Source organism: Chrysemys picta, chromosome 5 (assembly GCF_011386835.1).
Source record: "Chrysemys picta bellii isolate R12L10 chromosome 5, ASM1138683v2, whole genome shotgun sequence".
Lineage (NCBI taxonomy): Eukaryota > Metazoa > Chordata > Testudines > Emydidae > Chrysemys > Chrysemys picta.
This window is the reverse complement of record NC_088795.1, coordinates 35,820,802-35,838,148: the sequence shown is the minus strand read 5'-3', so window position 1 is coordinate 35,838,148 and position 17,347 is coordinate 35,820,802. Positions and strand designations below refer to the sequence as shown.

Here is a 17,347-nt window from a genome sequence, read left to right as displayed (position 1 = left end):
CTGAATATAGATATCATTCATTCCTATATAGAATCCAATATAGCTGCTCAGAACAAGGCAACAGATGCAAATTTATGTTCACCAGACAAAAAACTTTGAATGTCATAGGAGTCCCACTCTTTGTACTGTCTTATAATTACTCAGGGCTGAAGCATTTTCTCAATTATTCTTTGAAAGAAAAGGCTCATGTATTGTACTAATAAACATAAAGTGATAATCCAGCCATCAACGGAGCAATTTGTTAAAGGTTTGTTTACAGGTGAAATAAACATATCAGCAAATATAAGGCTGTCAGCTTGTAGATTGCCCCAAAACCATCAGCTCATGCCCCTACCTGAGGTAATGCAGTGGCCTCTTGCAGTGATTGATTTGGGCCATTAGCTCCAAATCAAAGTCGGTTTCAGTTCATCCATCTTCCTCGAGCCTTAGCAAAACTGTTATTTGAAAATAAACATTGGGTCTATGTCTCTTTTGTCAGAAGAGCACCAAGGAACTTATAGACATATGACTGAATACATCTCCACCTCTGCAGCGACAGCGGCAGCCTCCTGAGGTTGAGCTGCTGGGCCAAGGTATTTTGTCTGCTTCCAAACAGGATATGGAAGGCAGCAGATGAAGCCATTTGATTCTGGTTCAGTAATACAAAATACTGAAAAAGTTCAAATATTGATAGTTAAATTGTGCTAACTTTAAAGGGAAAGGCTTTAAAAGCTGAGCAGTAAATCCTCCTGTCCAGCTAATCTCTATTTGGCACAAATCATGGAGGAGAAGTTGGTTTTTAACAATTTTTTGTTCAGAGCCTGAGACCAAATCCCTGGCAGCCCAGTCCCTGGCACAAGATACAGATGCCTGAATGTGGCTCTAACTTATAGCTGTTGTCTAGGATCCTCCAAAGGGTTATTCTGGCATCAAGGGATTTCCAGGGCACACTGGCCATGTTCCTTTACCTCAGTACTGAGATCAGGAGGAATCGCTCAATCAGGGGGAGGGATAGCTCAGTGGTTTGAGCATTGGCCTGCTAAACCCAGCGTTGTGAGTTCAGTTCTTGAGGGGGCCATTTAGGGAGCTGGGGCAAATTCTGTCTGGGAATTGGTCCTACTTTGAGCAGAGGGTTGGACTAGATGACCTCCTGAGGTCTCTTCCAACCCTGATATTCTATGAGGAAGAGCAGCATTAAAAATTAGATGGTGACTCTAAATCACTTGAAGGACTATGAAGGGGGAATCCCCAACTGGTTGGTCAAGATGGCTTTAGCTACTGGAGTGGGGCCAAGGATCTGGCCCTAACACTTTTTTGATTCACATTATTCAGTAAACAGAACATTGTCCTTTATATGCCTGTTCTGTACATTTTGAAGAGATGGTTCTAAGTGTAAAGTTTGGTTCTGGGCCTTTTCCAATAGTTTAGCGGTGTTTGGATCCAGGATTTGCTAATAACTGATGCTTTGTGTTTGAAGTCACCTTATGCAATTTGAACTATAAGATGGGCTCAAACTACAAAGGAGTTGGATTTTGAAACCCATATTGTTTATGACCATCTCTAATTTGAGCACTATTTTCACGACTCATAATATTTCAGTCACTCCTTACTTTACTTGTAGAAAATTTTATAAAGCTATGTTTATAATTAGAATATTAACTTTGTAAAAATGGCACTGTTACTGGTCACTTCACCTTAATGTATCTTTGATTTCTGTTTGCTTAATTAACTATCAAAGACACATTTTTACTATTGTTTGCCCTGTAGGGTCAATACTGCTGTAGAAACGGACTGTGGATTCTTTTTTGTCTTGCATCATCAGCAACAATGCTAATAAAATCCTGATCCCAAGCTCTTCATGGCTATGATAGACATGAACCCTCAGATTCAAACACTCCTGCACTTGGCAAAGGTTGGATCTGGATCTGAAACTTGGAGTTCTGACCCTTCTGTGCTTGATGATAATGTCTGAAGCAGAAAGAACACTCCTCAGTTATCAGATACAGGACCAAGATGGAAGTGATGACAAAGAAATCTTCTTTTGGCATGTGAAACTCATTTGATTCTATGCTTTCTTTCACATATAATGACATATTATGCCAAAGTTAATGGTCAGGCCACATGCTATTTCACTGGGGGTCTCTGAAGTTACAGACGTTGAGAAAAGGAGGTTTCTTTGTACATTTTATGTCACAAAGACAAAAATAAATGTTGCAAACTGGCCTCAGGACTTTTCTTTAGCATTTTAGGGGATGATAATTGTTAACAGGGAGCTTTACAGTGAAGACTCAATGTTTCGGGTTGTCTTTCTGTGCTACTGATTGGTTTGTCTCAGCAGGAGGATGTGAACATCACATTGTAGCACCTACCTCCTTCTGCCTTCTGTTGAAGTAAAAGGGGATTAAGTACAAATTGAGAAATCACCCCATACAGTGTGGCAAGAGTGACCTCATTGTAGCTGCTACAGCCAGCGAAAAAATCTGCTGGAGCCTGCCGTGCTTTTGCTGGGTCAGATTCCTTGCCTTTTGTTATTTGAGCTTCCTTGTGAGAATCGCTGCTGCCTAAAGGAGTAACATGACATTCCCTTTCTTTGCCCTTTAATCCAATCAGAGGAGTCTTACTTTCTCACAGAGGGCTGGGATACACTCTAAGTTTAGTCCAGCAGCTGTGAAGTGAGTTTCGTTGGTGAAGATTAATACTTTGACTCTGATCATACATTTCAATATGAATGAAGCCAATAAAGGGAAGATTATCTTTCTGGTTATTTTTCAGATGTCTTGGGGTATCGTTGCTTACATGGAAAAGTTGATGTAGTTGACATGTCTTTGTCCTGTCAGGGAGCACCAGATTTGGTCAAACATTCATTTTAAAAATACCGGGGTGGGGGGGAGGGAGGTGCAGAGAGAGAAAGATAGAGAGGGAAATTGACTCAGTCAGTCAGTTTTGGATGGTAGCAGATGGGATCATGTCAAGTGAGAAACACAGAAGGCCTCTTCTGGTTCCAGTCTGACACTTCAAAGCAAAATGAAGAGGCACCATTTCAAAGGGGATACACACTATTATTTGATTAAGATGTAGCTTCCTGAATGAAATGTGCATGTAATTATTTGCATGATGATGGGTTTCCTTAAAAAAGTTTACTTTACTTTTTTAGGGTTACCATACGTCCGGATTTTCCCGGACATGTCCGGCTTTTGGGGGCTCAAATCCCCGTCCGGGGGGAAATCCCCAAAAGCCGGGCATGTCCGGGAAAATCGGGAGGCTCGGCCGGGGCCTCTTTGTCCGGGGCCGGGGGCATGGTGCAGGGGGCCGGGCGCGGGGCCGGGAGCCGGGGGGCGCGGTGCCGGTCCGGGCCCGCGGAGCCGGGTCGGGGAGCCGGGCCGGGCCCGCGGAGCTGGGAGCCGGACCGGGGTGTGCGCCGGGCCCGCGGGGCTGGGAGCCGGGGGGTGCGCCGGGCCGGGAGCCCGGGTCGGGGAGCCGGGGGGTGCGCCGGGGTCGGGGAGCCGGGGTCGGGGAGTGCGCCGGGGTCGGGGAGCCGGGGCCGGGAGCCGGGGAGTGCGCCGGGGTCGGGGAGGTGGGGAGGGGGCTGGGGTCGGGAGCCGGGGAGTGCGCCGGGGTCGGGGAGCCGGGCTGGGAGCCGGGCTGGGAGCCGGGGTCGGGGAGCCGGGGCGTGCGCCGGGGTCGGGGAGCCGGGCTGGGAGCCGGGGTCGGGGAGCCGGGGCGTGCGCCGGGGTCGGGGAGCCGGGGAGTGCGCCGGGGTCGGGGAGCCGGGCTGGGAGCCGGGGCGTGCGCCGGGGTCGGGGAGCCGGGGTCGGGGAGCCGGGGCGTGCGCCGGGGTCGGGGAGCCGGGGCGTGCGCCGGGGTTGGGGAGCCGGGGTTGGGGAGCCGGGGAGTGCGCCGGGGTCGGGGAGCCGGGCTGGGAGCCGGGGTCGGGGAGCCGGGGCATGCGCCGGGGTCGGGGAGCCGGGGCCGGGAGCCGGGGAGTGCGCCGGGGTCGGGGAGCCGGGGCGTGCGCCGGGGTTGGGGAGCCGGGGAGTGCGCCGGGGTCGGGGAGCCGGGCTGGGAGCCGGGGTCAGGGAGCCGGGGCATGCGCCGGGGTTGGGGAGCCGGGGTTGGGGAGCCGGGGAGTGCGCCGGGGTCGGGGAGCCGGGCTGGGAGCCGGGGTCGGGGAGCCGGGGCATGCGCCGGGGTCGGGGAGCCGGGGCCGGGAGCCGGGGAGTGCGCCGGGGTCGGGGAGCCGGGGAGTGCGCCGGGGTCGGGGAGCCGGGGCCGGGAGCCGGGGAGTGCGCCGGGGTCTGGAAGCCGGGGAGCCGGGGGGTGCGCCGGGCCGGGAGCCGGGGTCGGGGAGCCGGGGGGTGCGCCGGGCCCGCGGGGCTGGGAGCCGGGGGGTGGTCGGTCGGGGCCGGCACCCCAGGGCCCGAGCCGACCCAGGCTGGAGCCGTGGGGGGACCAGCCTGGGCCGCGCCTCCTCCCCTCCCCCTTACCTGCTTCAGGCTTCCCGCGAATTAAATGTTCACGGGAAGCAGGGGAGGGGGCGGAGTTGGGGCGTGGGCGTGGGCGGGGCTGGGGGCGGGGCCGGGCCCCCGGGGAGTGTCCTCCATTTGGAGGCACAAAATATGGTAACCCTAACTTTTTTATCTCTCATTGGTTCTTATTAGTGTAGGCCCAACTTGGTACCCTAAATGTGAACTTTCACTCTGAATTTTTTTATTTTTATTTGTGTGTGTGTGAGGGGAGGAAGGGGTACAAATATAATCTCACCCTCTTAGTTCTGGATACAAGTCAGAATCATGCAAAAGACTTTTTCCTCACATGAGGGACATGGGAAGAAATACCACTAGAGCAGCGTTTACACAGTTCTTCCTTCCCATCTCTTGCTGATGGCCCACTGCCCTCCCACTCCTGCTGGATCTTGCTTCCCCCTAGAGAATCACCATCCCCTTCCTCACCCACCACACACATCTCATGCTTTTCCCCAGTCATGACAGCTTCTACAGGGCCCCATGCCATCTACACCCCTCTCTCTTACATTAGGTGTCTTTATAGAGAGAGAACTGCTAGCTTTCATCCACCTTCTCCTTTTTAAGTTCTGTGGAGAGCTGCCAAGAAGAGTAATCCCCTTTACCCCAGCATTCTAAAAAGGTTTTCCGAGGTGGACAGTATGTGGCCCAAGCCCTTCCCTGCAGGCCAGCGTGGGTTGCTCTCTGTTGTAGTAGCTGCCAGCCACACTGAGCTACTTTCTAGCAAGTGGCTGAAAAGGATTCTGGTTCCGTTCTCACCCTAGAGTACAGTGTCAATGATAGTGGCTGCATGTAGTCCTGTACTACTTAGGATGTTAGGCCACCTACCTTCCTTTATTTGTGGGTGGGCCTTCTTGGAAGCCCTCCCAAAAACCCAGTGCAGGACAAGAATCAACCATTACAACTTTAAGTCCCCATTGCTTAGAAACTTTAATTATTAAAGAATTAAAAGTTTAGGATGGGATTTTCAAAAAAGTTCAGCATTGGCCTAATTCTGTCTCCACTGACGTCAAATATCCCTTGAATTCAGTAGGAGCAGAGTTAGCCCAACACTGAGTGGTTTTGAAAATCCCATCTTTAATCCTTAAGTGACTGTCAGAGATCCATAGTGGTTTATTACATTTTTTGTAAATGCTTTTTCTATAAAAATTACCATATGTTTGAGTACAGGAGAACACAGGAATTGCCATGCTGGATCAGAGTAGTCCTTGTCCAGTATCCTGCCTCCAACAGTGGCCAATCCCAGATGCTTCTGAGGAAGGAATAGTAGGCAGTTACTAGCTCCCACGAAAAATTTACTCATAACTTCTGATGGAGCTTGACTTATGCCTTGAGGATTCTCTCCTTTCCAAAGCTCTGGGGTTTTTCTGATTTGTCTTTTTTAAATCTTTACTACTGAAGCTCTACACATTGTTGTTATCCATATAAACATTCATTCTGTTTTTGAATCCTGCTTAGCTCTTCTCCTTAATGATATACTGAGGCAAGACGTTTCACAGGCTAATTATTCACTATCATAGAATCATAGAACTGTAGGACTGGAAGAGACCTCGAGAGGCCATCTAGTCCAGTCCCCTGCACTCAAGGCAGGACTAAGTATTATCTAGACCATCCCTGACAGGAGCTTATCTAACCTGCTCTTAAAAATCTCCTGTGATGGAGATTCCACAACATCCGTAGGCAATTTATTCTAGTGCTTAAATATCTTAATGGGAAGTTTTTCCTATATCCAACCTAAACCATGCAATTTAAGCCCATTACTTCTTGTCCTATTCTCAGATGCTAAAGAGAACAATTTTTCTCCCTCCTCCTTGTAAAAACCTTTTATGTACTTGAAAACTGTTATCATGTCCACCCTCAGTCTTCTCTTCTCCAGACTAAACAAACACAATTTTTTCAATCTTCCCTCACAGGTCATGTTTTCTAGACCTTTAATCATTTTTGTAGCTCTGCTCTGGACCTTCTCCAATTTGTCCACATCTTTCCTGAAATGTGGCACTCAGAACTGGACACAATACTCCAGTTGAGACCTAATCAGTGCAGAGTAGAGAGGAAGAATTGCTTCTCGTGTCCTACCCCTCCACTTCTGCTAATAAATCCCAGAATGATGTTTGCTTTTTTTTTTTTTTTTTTGCAACAGCATTACACTGTTGACTCATATTTAGTTTGTGATCCACTATGGCCCTCAGATCCCTTTCCGCAGTACTCCTTCCAAGGTAGTCATTTCCCACTTTGTATGTGTGCAACTGATTGTTCCTTCCTAAGTGGAGTACTTTGCATTTATCCTTATTGAATTTCATCTTATTTACATCAGACAATTTCTTCAGTTTGTCCAGATATTTTGAATTTTAATCCTATCCTCCAAAGCACTTGCAACCCCTCCTGGCTTGGTATTGTCCGCAAACTTTATAAGTGTACTCTCTATGCCATTATCTAAATAATTGATGAAGATATTGAAGAGACAGACCCAGAACTAATCCTTGTGGGACCCTCTGTTAATATGCCCTTCCAGCTTGACTGTGAACCACTGATAACTACTCTCTGGGAATGGTTAACCAATTATGCACCCACCTTATAGTAGCTCCATCTAGGTTGTATTTTTCTAATTTGTTTATGAGAAGGTCATGTGAGACAATATCAAAAGCCTTACTAAAGTCAAGATATACCACATCTACCACTTCCCCCCATCCACAAGGCTTGTTACCCTGCAAAGAAAGCTATTAGTTTGGTTTGACATGATTTGTTCCTGACAAATCCATGCTGTTACTTATCACCTTATTATCTTCTAAGTGTTTGCAAAATGATTGCTTAATTATTTACTCCATTATCTTTCCCAGTAGTGAAGTTAAGCTGACTGATCTGTAATTCCCTGGGTTGTCCTTATTCCTCTTTTTATAGATTGGCACTATATGTGCCCTTTTCAGTCTTCTGGGATCTCACCAATCTTTAATTACTTTTCAAAGATAATCACTACCGCAGATGCCCAAGGATGGTGGAGACTCTCAGTCAAGCCATCAGAATTGTTATTTGGAGGACCTGGATGGCGGGGAAGATGTAGTTGTAGTTGATGGAGGTTTCTTACTTGAGTATCTTGGTCTCTTGGCCAGAGGTTCAGAGGCTGAATATAGGGCTGGGCGTGTTCTTTATGCTGTCTGAGACCTATTAAATCTCCTCTTATTTACAGGAGTAAAAATTCCAAGGGATCTCAGCATGGCTCTTGAGTCCTATAAAGCATGTAGAGAGCTATCCATCGAGTCCACAAAGAGCTTGGGACCATCAAAGGAGAGATTTTCAATGGTACTCTGAACCTCTCTTTGGAAGCCTGACATCTGCAGCCATGATGCTCTTCTCATGACCACTGTGGTGGATATAGACAGTATCTGACACATCTAAGGAGACGTGAAGTGATGTCTTTGCTAGAAGCTGACCCTCTTGAATAGTGGCTTTAAACTGGTCACAATTTTCCTCTGGCAGATGCTCAATAAAGGAATTACATTTGTTATAATTTAGGAATCCATCTTTGGCCATGAGTGCCTAATGGTTTGCTATTCTGAACAGAAGTATGGCTGAAGCATAGGATTTGGGGCCAAAAAGGTCGAGTTTCTTATGGTCCTTACTGTATGGGGTGGACTTTGTTGCCTGCCTCATTCATTAACAGCCTCCACTACTAGGGAGTTTGTAGCTGGGTCAGGGAATAGAAACTCCAATTCCCTGATGTGACAAGATGTATAAACCCCTCACTGGCCAGGAGGGGGTTAAGGAACAGTAATGGGATAAGGAGGCCCCACTCCTATGCCCACTAATGGGATAAGGAAGCCCTGCCCCTACGCCCTTGCCAAGCGTACTTGGACTGGGGACGAGGTTTAAAAGCCAGCCAGGCAACCCAGTCTGGGGTTGACCAGCCAGGGAGGAGGACCTGCCTAAAGAGCTCCCGAGGAAGACGGTGTCAGGCCTGCATTGGGCCAGTGAGCAGGAGAGACCCAGCACTCACAGCAGGGACAAAGGCTGGGAGCCCCAAAGACGATGTTCCCAAGAGTTGAGCAGCAGCCAGATGGGACGTGGAGTGGAGTAGGAAGTGGCCCAGTGAAGCTGACGGGAGGCCAAACATCATACAGAGCCAAGTGAGCAGCCAAGTCAGCCTCACAGGACCCAGGGTCAGAACCTGGTGGAGTAGGGTGGGCCTGGGTTCTCCTACTTCTGCTCAAGCATTAACCACTAGGGTGGGACTGCTGCCATTTTTGAACTGTTGCCATTGGGTGGAACTGCTGCCATTTTTGAACTGTAGACATTGAGCAGAACTGCCGTCAATTGAACCGAATCCCCTAGGTGGGATTGCTGTCACAGAGACTGTAGCCATTGGGCAGGATTGCCACCACATTGAACTGTGACCACTAGGCAGAATTGCCACCAGAGTGAACATAACCACTAGGCAGGAGGCCCTGCACTAACCCCCCTGATCACAACTGGCCAGAACATAATACTTTTTATCTGCTCTCTTGCAGGTAGGTAATGTTACAGTTGGGCTTTGCCAAACAGTTTTAGCAGGCTCCATAAGAGCTTCATTCACTGGAATGAACTGCATCTGAAGAAATGGGTTTTTTACCCACGAAAGCTTATGCCCAAATAAATCTGTTACTCTTTAAGGTGCCACCAGACTCCTCATTGTTTTTGTGGATACAGACTAACTACCCTTCTGATAATTCACTGGAATGGCAATTCTCAAAGATGGCAAGGTATGTAAAATAATTAGGAGTGTATGGTGGGATTCCTGAACCTCTTCTAAGGAATCTAAAGTGTGTCAGCAATTAGCTGTATCACTTCCTGAAACTGTCTGAAGTCATCTGCACAGAAGGTGGTGGAAGCATGACAGCTTCATCAGGGGATATTAGGTAAATATTCATAAGAGGTGTCACCTCCTTGTCTGCCCTTGCTTCTTGCTCCTCAAAGATCTTTTCCTCAGGCATAGGTGGTGGTACAGAGGGTTGAGGAGAAGGGACCCTTCTCTGTTCCCCCCAGTGGTATGAAGATCTTATAGTGAATTGTTGATGACAGAATGTCCATGGATCCCAACAAGGTCACAAGGGGGTGGGGGAGGTTAGAAGGCACAGGTGGAGACATCCATCTGTGTTCCTGCCATGCTGGTGTCATTTGAGGTCTATCTTCCTGCAAAACATCAAGGTGAGAGGGAGAATGCTGTGTTCTAGAATAGACAGGGGAACCTTGCACCAAAATCTGAAAAGCTGAAGAGTCCTCTTCCACATAGTCTGGGAGGAGAGGAGGTAGCAGCTGTTCAGCATGCAAAGTATACAAGGGTGTGTATGATTCTCTAGGTGATAAAGGGGTCAGTGACCAAGAGGGTCTTGACACTGACAAATTGCCAGTATTCATTAACAGGGGAGACTGTGGCTCCGAAGAGGCTATCAAGTCCTTAGGGTACTTGAAGTTTTGTGGTACTGATGGTAAAGACTGGCCCAAGTCAGGCTTCAATATTGGGAGAGAGTCAGCTGCAATTTTCGTGGTACTGCAGGATGGCTAGCGGTCTTCGGTACCATTAACTTTCTTGATATCAGTACTGAGCATTGTTTAGGGACGGGACTTATAACACCTTTCAACCATGTCTCTGCCAGTTTGGGACCAGGTACCCAAACTTAGTACAGAATCGGTCTTAAATTGACTTTTCTTCTTTGCTTTTGCAATACTGGCATCACTCAGAGCCCGCATGGAACTCCCCTTGGGACCTGAGGTCTCCATAGCCTTCTTGTGTGCCAGTGACCAAGACCTGCTTATGTTTAGAGGCAGATGTAGATGAAGACTTTGGAACCTCAGATGTACTCAAGTGTCACAAGCAACAGAGGGTCCTGTGGCACCTTTGAGACTAACAGAAGTACTGGGAGCATAAGCTTTCGTGGGTAAGAACCTCACTTCAAGTGTCACAGTACCACCTACCTCTCTAGTGGTCTCCCATGACAAAGATCTTGATGTGAACAGAGCACCAGTAGTTCTGGGAGGCCTATGTACAGGGAGATCCTCCACCCCTGGATTGGAAGATGGACATAAAGTTTGTTCCATTGTTAAGAGTTTAAACTTGATCTCACTATTTTTGGGGGGATTTACTCTTGAAGAATATGCAGATCATGCACTTACTGGGGATATGAGTATCACCCAAACAGCAGAGGTACTGTAAGGAATAGCTTCATGACAGGAGAGGAGCCCAGCATTCCTGAGCAAAATAACCAAGAAGATAACCCCTAGAAGGGGAAATTCTTTACAACTGTCTAACTATATCTAAGAATAAAACAATTAAAAAAAAATTGAGAGAAAAGAAAAGAAAAAAACAACAAAGGGAACAACTGTTTCAACATTATGAATACTGAAAGGTAAGTAACTATAAACAAACTATCGAAGTAAATACTGAATATTAGAGAACAGGAACTGGTTGCAGACTCCATCTCAGGCCAAAGGCAGCTGCAAAGGAACTGAAGGAGGTTCGCCCGCACAGCCCCATATAGTCTTGATGCATGGCACAAGGATGTGTACGGTGCATGGGCAGGCCAAATGGGCACCGCTACCAATAATCTGCAATCAAAAGCACAGGGCGCAGGCACACCTGAAGTGGAGCACCCACAGAGACACTACTTGAAGAACCTAGAGCAGTTCAGCACAAAAAACCCCATGGTATATCCCGCAGATATGCACAGGTGAGTGTAGAAACAGTGAGGACAGAGTACTCTGTTAGGGCTTTGCTGTGGGAATGCCTGCACCCAGGTTAGGCTAACCTGAGTACTCAGACCAGGTGCCAATTATCTGGGTTCACCATATAGTGAAAACATACCTCTAGAGATGGTTCCTCCAATCAATATTGAGCCCCGTTCCTGTGGTATTATGGGGAAGTTTGCAGTGCTGCTGCTTGTTCTGTGGATAACAACAGGGACTTCAGAGATCCCAGCATAGAATGTTATACAAACACTAAATTCCTTTATGTCTGAATTCCCAGTTATACGAAGGCCCCTTATGTTCTATTCTTGCAATTTAAAGGGTCATTAATGTGTGTGTAAATTACATTTATGCCCACTTTAAGGCTCCTTTGCACTTTCAGCACAGTGTAAAGGGACCTTAGTGTAAACACAAATCAAGTCCCTTTTTAAAAATGTTGAAATAGAAGTCAAATTGTACTTCTCACCGATTTACCTTTAAGAAATAGTAAATAAAAGCAAATTACCCTGCTACCATTGGAAGAAAAACAAGATGTGATGTCACTGGAGAAATGGAAGATAAGAGAGAGAGAAATTAAACAAGAAAAGTTAGTGAATTAAATTTAATATTTTTATTTAAAATATTTTTAAACAAAATTATTGTTAACTATAGGACGTATCATAATAGGGTGCCCCAGCATGCTGGAATACTGGTAATTTTTGTGTAGCACTGGCATTCAGTGTTTGGCTTTATGGCATGGTGACATCTGCACAAAGTACACACCCTATTGTGCATTCTTGCTCAATAACCTGATAGATTTTCCCCTAATTTTTTTAAAACATTGATAGCAAATGTTGCAATCTTCATGAATGATGCTATCGTTGGGCATTTTTCAGCTGGAGGGAAATAGCCTAGGGAAGACATAAGGAGTCTTTCATTTGTGGCACTCCTGACAGGATGTGGACCAATCAGCCTTCAGACGCTGGTTTTTTAGATCCTAAGAACCAATCATTGTACATGACTTTTAAGAGATCATCTAATTTACTCATTGGTTTCTGGGCCATGCTTCAGAACATGAACAATGCCCAAGAAAGCGATTGAAAATATAATATGTATCTATATATTGAGCATAGCACAGAACCTGTAGCCAGTTTTTTTAAATGTGATTAATAAAATTTGATTGAGTGAAAAAGAAAGTAAAAGCATTATTTGTTCACTACATAATAAGCTGGCAAGGTGGGGGGAACTAAAGAAAGGCAGTTGGAATCAGTTTTCTCCGTAGAGCATTGATGTCAATTCAGGGGGGAAGAAATAGCTCTGACGCTTGCCTCAGAATGGCTGGATATGAAACCACTTGTGCCATTCAGTGCTAGGACCCACTGACAGATTTACTGCTTGCTGTGGAGCTGCTGCTGTATGATGGAAATGGCAGGTGTAGTCTGCTACAAGGATTTCTGTCTCAAACATCTATTCCATGCACATGTGTAACTGAGAGCAGCTAGAGGTCATGAAGGGACAGCTCTGTGTTTACAATGACTTATTAAGAAATGTAGTTATTTTCTTTAATCTTCCTCACAACAAGAGGCACATCTCACTAACCAGTAGTTCTATTGCAATGTGGGGGACATAGCAAACTGACCAATTCAATACCAGGTAACAGGCACTGAAAGAGAGAGAGAATAGATTACTGCAAAAAGAAGTATTATATATATATATATTGCTTATAAAAAAAACTACTGCTAACACCTAATGAAAATGTGAATATAAACATTTTAAAGAAAGTTACAGGAAAATTAAAGAGGAACAATGCTATTCAACAGTTGAAAAATAGGATACGGGTTACCAAGTCAGGTGCAAGACAAATCCTAGATCCATATGACCCCAGACACTGAGGATATTGGAAATTTGAACCTGGATTTGGATTTTAATTTTGTGGTTAGAGGCCATCACTAAATAATGTTAATTGAAAGTGCTTCTTAACATTGATGTGCACGTTAGTTACCACATCTCATCAATAAAGCTGGTCAAAATTCAACAATTACACATGAGAGGAGTTTTTCTGAAATTATTTTTGGTTTTGCTCTGAGAGGCTTGTGACAGAGTTTCACTCAGTTTCAGGTTTGACTAAACCTAAAAACTCAGGATCTGATCCTGTAAAAACTTGGGCATGTGTTTGATTTAAAACCAAGATTTAAAAGGGACTGTTCTCAAAGCATATAGTTAAGAATGAGTGCAAGTCTTTGCAAGATTGAGGTCTCAGTTGATTCTTTTAAGTTTCACCTTATTTAGTGTCAAAATAATGAAAAAAAATCAGGATTCTGCATGATTTCAATGTGAAACCATGAATTAGCTCATTCCGGTTAATTTAAAATTTGGAACTGGATCCTGACCCTTGAAGTTTGGAGGTGTGCAGACCAGAATGGTTGGACTTGCAAATAAATGCACAATATTAGCAATCTTACATGACTGAGATCCTCCACAATTCTGAAATAAACAATGGAATCCTTTCATGTATATTAACAAGTTGTTGCTCCAGAAGAGATAAGAAAGGTAAAATACCTTCTGAGGATTTATTACAAGAATGCACCAAAGAACAAAGGAAGAGAGATATTTAAACTGAAAACCTAGGGCCTTCATATTTTAATTGAAAGTTATCTATATTATTATCCACTCTAATTTAATATACAAGCTACAGATTTGGTATCCATGCAGTGGTCCATTACCAAAAGATTAAGGCCATTCAGGTTTGTCTGAATCGCTTTCTGTCTGTCTGCTCACTGCTCTTTCTAAACAACCTCTGGTGCAGCTGCAGGGAAATGGCTGCCTGCAGTGTGTACATGCCCTAAGCAGGTATCTCATGTTTTGCTTTGAGGTGCCTGGCAAACATGTTTGGTTTTCTCTTGCTGCCACAGCCATACCATTATTTCAATCTGGTGCAATAGGCCATAATTTATTTCATGAAACTCTTTTCCAATAAATGCGTTTATACTGTAGCTCCTTTGGCAGCAAAGTCCAAAATTACATTTGCTGATGAAGGTAGGTATCCATGCTACACTTCCCAGATCCCATAGCTCAGCATTATGATGGTGAGCATGAGCTAGCTACTAAAATGGCTTAAGTGTGCAAGGCGACTTCATGATTCTCCTCCAGTGGCTAATTACACCGAAGAATTATTGCCCACCCCCTTCTTTTTGTCTCATGCTGAGACCACGGAAACGTGCATCTCAACATAGTTGTGATTCCTGACATGACCGGCAATGTTGGGAATAAAGCCATAGCCTTAGAGACGCCAAGCTGTAAATCTGATTAGCACTCTTGCAAGTTGAGCCACTGGATTGGGTGTGTTTTTAATATCACATTATCTGGTTTCCCATTTCTGTGGGCTTGGGAAATGGAAGGAAAGCAGCTTTCATCCATGTGTACAATGCCTTAGCAATCACCAACAAAAGATGAAAGTTTGTAGTACAACAGCAGTTCAGTGGGTACAAGCAAAGTGTGAGAAGCCTGATGTCTTGCTATATCTTTTAATCAAATTAGCAGAACAGAACTGACCCAAAGAATACTGCTATTGTATGTATAGGAGGTAGCACATGGAATTAAGATATGACAACCAAGTCATCTGGACATTTCTCCTCTCCTTTTCTTATTTTCCCTCACCCCCCCTCAAAAAAGGAAAATCTTTTGAGGAAAACAAGTGCATCATTCATGGAAAGAACAAATGTGATAAACGAGAACACAATGCCCCTTTTCTTTAGGCTATTTAAATGAGGACCAAACATTCTTTACACATTCCTTCCACAGAATATATGTATTTGTACTACACAACTTTCTATCATATATTAAATGTTTGATTTTCAATAGCAGCTGCTTAAAAAGAATGCAATGCAACTGTACTTCTAACATTACAATATCAAATTCAAGTGTTTTTACTGTTAATAGCTTACTGAGCAGTTTCCAGGAAATATGTTTAGTATGTAGATTTTTTTTTGTCTGATTTGAGATCTAAATCTTGGTGAGAAGTGACAGAAAGTGTAGAATAAGAGGGCATTGGTGAATTTGGACTTGATAGTTAAACCTCTGTTTTGCAGACAATACAAAGGGTCAGAATATGTTGAACTAGGTATGAAAGTCTGAATATCAGGTGAACAGAGGGGTTAATTCAAGTGATTTTCTATCCAGGGGTAATAAGGAAGAGTTCTTTTCCAGCCAAATCTAATCTTAGGGAATTGCACCAATGAGAATTTTCTGATTAGGCTCTGAAACAAAATGAGTTATTACTTCTTGTCTGACAGGCCCCAACCAATATCAGGAGCCGATTGCACTCTGCAAACACATTGTAAGAGTCAGTCCCAGCCACAAAGAGATTCTAGACAAGAGATTCAAAGGGAAGGGAAAAAGAGGCACAGAAATTTTGAAATGATGCATCCAGTCATCAATGGCAGAGTAAGGCATGGAACGTAGGTCTTTTGAATGACAATCCAGGGCTCTATCTACTGTGCCAGACCCATTCTCCTCTCACTATGTTGTAACCAAAGCCACCATTCAAAAAAGGTGAATATGAGCATTTATCAGAATGTGCTGTATTGTATGTAATGCAAAGTCAGCGAGAGATTTATGGATGCTTATGGATTTGGGTTTATTTTACACTCCATCTGAGCATTTATTATCCACTGCACTGAAAGAAAGAACTTTCTCCCAGCAGGCAGCTGACCCTCCAGGAAATGTCTGTACCTATTGTGGGCAGATCTGTGGTTCCAGGATCGGACTGCTCAGTCTTCTCAGGACCAATATGTAAATCTATGGTAGAGACCATACTTGAATTAAGGGATCGCCGATGATGATGTTATTCACATTGGCAATTGCAGAATGGCTTCTGAGTGGAGGGCTGGGGCGGGGGGAAGAATCTCCATTCCTTTTGCTTATTCTGGCAACATAAAAAGTTCATGAGGTACAAGCTATTTTCCACCATTATAATAAAGGTGTGGCACACAAGAGTGCTAGAAAAAGACTGATCTTTATTCTTGAGCTCCAGTCACAGGGCATGGATCAGGGTAACGAAGGTTAGCCCTAGTGCCAATAAAAATATTCTGAATGTACAAAATTTCAACCAAAAAACTGGGGCGGGGGGGGGATGACAAAATGTTTTACAAAAATTCGTGGCCATTTTCAAACAGCTCAACTTCTACCCTGCCATATTGCAAAGGTCAGTAACTATTGACTCCAGTGACTGCAGTTGCATCTATAAAATGAGGCCTGAATTAAAATCTTAACATTACAATTTAGTGTAACAGAGCTTAAGGCCAGAAGGGACCACCAGATCATCTAGTCTGATCTCCTGTCTATCACAGGCCATCAACACTAGCAATGGCAGGGAAATGATTAACTGAGATATACCCAGATAATCCTGGCAAGTGACCCACACGCTGCTGAGGAGGGTGAACCCTCCCCCAAGATAACTGCCAATTGAACCGGGGGGGGGGGGGAGGGGGGAATTCCTTCCCAATCCCATATACGGCGATCAATTAAGCCATGAGCATGTAAATAAGAACCAGACAGCCAATCACCAGAGAGAGAATGCTTGGTGCCACCTCAAAGACCTGGCCCTTCCCATCTAATGTACTATTTCCAGCTATGGCCATTCCTGATGCTTCAGAGAAAGGAGATTAAAAAAATCCCTGAATACACTGTGTGTGTGTGTGGATTCCCTTCTTTTAAAACTAATTAAGATGTTTGCCACCCCAACTACTATTGGGAGCTTATTACAGAACCTCACCCCTCTGATGATTAGAAACCTTCCTCTAATTTCTAGCCTAAATTTGTCATGGCCAGTTTATATCCATTTATTCATGTGCCCATATTGTCCTTTAGCTTAAACAGTCTTCATCCTCCCTGGTGTTTTATGCCCTTCCTCCCCACCCCCCTGCCAATGTATTTATAGCACAATCGTATCCCCTCCCAACCTTCTTTTTGCAAGACTAAACAAACCAAGCTCTTCCAGTCTCCCCTCAGAAGATAGGCCCTCTATTCCTCTTCTCTGCATCTGTACCAGTTTAAATTCATCTTTCTTGAATGTGGGTGACCACAATTGTTGATGTTATTCCATATGAGGTCTTGCACCTTGTACAATGTCATTAATACTTGTTTGTCTCCACTGG

General features: G+C 44.9%; 1 long non-coding RNA gene across 1 annotated transcript; it reads right to left on the bottom strand.

The window, feature by feature from the left end:
• Positions 1 to 252: 252 nt before the first annotated feature.
• LOC135984107 (uncharacterized) lies at positions 253 to 11,410 on the bottom strand. The gene is made up of 3 exons (XR_010602015.1): positions 11,332 to 11,410; positions 5,653 to 5,751; positions 253 to 434 (listed from the first exon to the last, which is right to left on the bottom strand). It is a non-coding gene; the product is annotated as an uncharacterized LOC135984107 (long non-coding RNA).
• Positions 11,411 to 17,347: the final 5,937 nt, after the last annotated feature.